This window comes from Muscardinus avellanarius, assembly GCF_963383645.1.
Source record: "Muscardinus avellanarius genome assembly, chromosome: 7".
NCBI classification, from domain to species: Eukaryota; Metazoa; Chordata; class Mammalia; order Rodentia; family Gliridae; genus Muscardinus; species Muscardinus avellanarius.
Genome location: NC_137793.1, coordinates 85719741 through 85723417, shown reverse-complemented (window position 1 = coordinate 85723417; position 3677 = coordinate 85719741).

The window sequence follows — 3677 nt, the reverse complement described above, 5'->3', positions numbered from 1 at the left end:
TTTGCAACTCAATGAGACCGTGTTTCAAAATAGAGGAAAAAAATTATATATATATATATATGGCTAATGGTATAGCTCGGAGGTAGAATTCCCCTGGGTTCTATCCCCAGTACAAAAAAAAAAAAAAACAAAAACAAGATGTGTAAGTGTATTGGTTGGTAATAGCGTGGTGGGGAAAAGTAAGCAGGAAAGGAGATACGAGTATACAAGGGTTTGGGAGTTAGACTTGTAAAAATAGGTGGTCATGCTGGATGTGGTGGCACAGGCTTATAATCCTAGTACTTGGAAGGCAAAGACAGGAGGATCACAGGTTTGAGACCAACCTCAGCAACTTAGTGAGATGCTGTTTCAAAAAAAAAAAAAAAAAAGAAAAGAAAAGAAAAAGAAAGAAAGAAAAAAAACCCCAAAACAAATATTGAGCTGGGGTAGAATGCGCCTAAGTTCAATGTCCAGTACCCCCCCCCCCACCACACACACACAGAGTAAGTGGTCATGGAAAGCCTTTAATGATGATACTTGAGCAAAGGACAAAGGATGGGAGTTAGAGGATAAGGAAACCTTCAGGAGTTGTGATATTGTGGAACACACGCACACACACACTTCTGAGTTTTCCTGGCATACAGCTTCTAAAAGCCTGGGACTCTAGAGAGTGGTGTCTTTTTGTATGCTACTGCCCTGGGTAGCTGTGGAATGGGAGCTCTGGCAGGATTAGTGTTGGGTCTGCTGGGGAAGGAGCGGGGCCAAAGGTTAAATCATCACCAATGACCAGTGATGCCTGCTATGTAAGAAGCTGTATAAAGGCCCCAAAGGGCAGTTTTGGTAGCTGAGGTTCCTGCTGGAGGGTGGTGTACCCCTAGAGGGTATCAAAGCTTTATACTTTGCCACCTAGCTTGTCCTGTGCATCGCCATCTGTTGCTCATCAGTAGTATTTCTTCTAATGTCCTTTATAATAAACCAGCAAATGTGTTTTTCCAGGTTCTTTGAGGTACTCTAGCAAATGAATTGTTCCTGGGAAGGAGGTTGTGGGAATCTTGATTTATAGCCAGCTTCAGAAGCACAGGTAAAACAACCTGGGGCTTTCATTTGGTATTGGCAGCAGGAGCTAGCTTTGAGGGATTGAGTCTTCAACCTGTGGGATCTGACCCGATCTCCGGGAAGAATTAGTGGACACCCAGCTAGTGTTTGCTGAAGAATTGGGTTGTTGCTGTTGAGGACAAATCTTCATACTTATTGGTGACCTAAGGTCACAATCTGTGTTGATGAGTGAGAACATAGGAGAAACTGAGTTTATATATTCTTGGCTAATACATTTGATAGGTAGATTAAATTAGTGTGATGTGGAAGTAGTGAGAAGTGGTTGGATTTTGTATATATTTTGTAGATACAGCTTTAGAATTATTTATGGACTGGGTTTGGAGTATATATAAGAAGAGTCAAATTGACCTGAACAACTGGAAAGATGAGGAAAACTATAAGGCTAACAGGTCTGAGGAAATCAGGATTAGTGTTTATATTTGAAATGCCAGTTAAAAGCCATCTTTAAAGTTGTAATATGTGCTTGTATTCTTTTTTTTTTTTGCGGGTCTGGGATGGAACCCAGAGGCATTTGACCTCCGAGCTACAACTCCTGCCCAATTTTTTATTCTTTATTTTGAAACAGGGTCTCACTGAGTTGCAGAGGGCCTCACTAAGTAGCTGAGAACCGCGATCCTCCGGTCTCAGCCTCCCAAATGCTGGCATTACAAGCTTGTGCCACCAGGCCTGGCTTGTGCTTGTATTCTATTCTACTTCATATTGTAGCAAGGAAAACTGATGGGGCAGGGAGGAATTGATACTTGATACACTAATAAGCCTTCTTAGAAGAGATCTTATTAGCTTCAGCCAGTATATTGGTTTTCTAGGTTCCTTTCATCCTTTCTATTTATTAGAAAAAGGCCTATAGGTAAATTCAAGTTTATCTTAAAATTTATTTTCTTTATTTAAGAAGTAACAAATAGGGGCTGGGTGTGTTGGGGCATGCCTGTAATCTCAGTACTTGAGAGGCTGGGACAGGAGAATGGTAGGTTCAAGGCCAGCCTAGCAATTTAGACCCTGTTTCAAAACAAAAATAGGGGTGGGATGTAGCTGAGAGGTAATGTGTCCCTGGATTCAATACTTAGTACCACACACAAAAAAAGTAATAACCAGGCATAGTGGTACACTCCTGAAATCCCAGTGTTTGTTTTTTTTGTGTGTGTGTGGTCTGGGGATGGAACCCAGGGCATTCGACTTCTGCTCTATACCTCCTACCCATTTTTTATTCTTTATTTTATTTATATTTTGGTGGTACTAGGGGTGGAACCCAGAGGCTTTCTACCTCCAGGCTATACTCCCAGACCTATTTTTTATATTTAATTTGGAAACAGGTCTCACTAAGTTGCTAAGAGCCTCACTAAGTAGCTGAGGCTGGCTTCGAACCTGTGTGATCCTCCTGTCTCAGCCTCCCAAGCGCAGGTATTACAAGCGTGCACCACCACGCCTGGCTTTTATTCTTTATTTTGAGACAGGGTCTCACTAAGTTGCAAAGGGCCTCACTAAGTAGCTGAGGCTTGCGATCATTCTGTCTCAGCCTCTCGAATGCTGGGTTTACAAGCATGTGCCACCACGCCCAGCCTTGTAATTCCAGTATTTTTAAAAAGGAGGATTGCAAGTTTGAGGACAGCCTCAGCAAGTAGTGAGACTTTAGCAACCAAGTGAGACCGTGTTTCAAAACAAAACAAAAGGCAGGGGATGTAGTTCAAAGGGGATATCTCTGAGTTTCAATCCCCAGTATGACCAAAAAAAAAAAAAAAAAAAAAAAAGAGAGAGAAAGAGTAAACACTAACTTTATTTCTTTAATTCAATTCATGCTAGGCATAGACATATAACCATCAGAGGAAAAATGGTTTAATCTATTGGTTTAACCTATTTTGTAGTTATCTGGTTGCTATGTTCTCTTTAGGTTTGGCATATTTAAAAGATGTCTTCACTGATACTGAAAAGGTTGATTCTCACTTTTATGGTCCCCTGTGAAGTAAGAAAACATGCCAGAGATTTTCTTTGAATCACTCTTGGATTGGAATCTTATCTTGGGAATTCTCCAGCTCTGCAGCTTTCTTTCAGAGAGTGCTCTGGAGTGCCACCTAAGAGAGGAGGAGATAACACTCCTGGGGAAGTAGTTACTGTAAATTTGACTTTCAGCTAAAACAGTTTGCTAGTTAACATCAGTGGGGAGGTTGGTGCATGCTCAAACTTGTTTCTGTTTCAGGCTTTACCTGGGGAAGTCATAGATGGTCCTTAGTCTTGGTTAAGCTCTGAAGGTTTTTTATACAATCTAAACTGAAAGTGATCATAAGTTATAGAGAACCTTAACATTGGTATATGGTATTTGTATAGAGGGACCTTATATATGTGTTAGGTATTTTACTTCTGGCTCTTTTTTTTTTTTAATAAATCCTAAGATGGAATTTTTTACTTTAGCTTATATGTTAATGTATACATACGTCTATACATACATACACGTGTGTATATGTGTGCATATATGTGTATGTATGTATGTATATGTGTGTATGTATATGTGTGTATGTATATGTATATACACACATACATTTTTTTCCCTTTTAGTTTTATCAGAAGACTGCAATTTCTTCCCTCCCAAA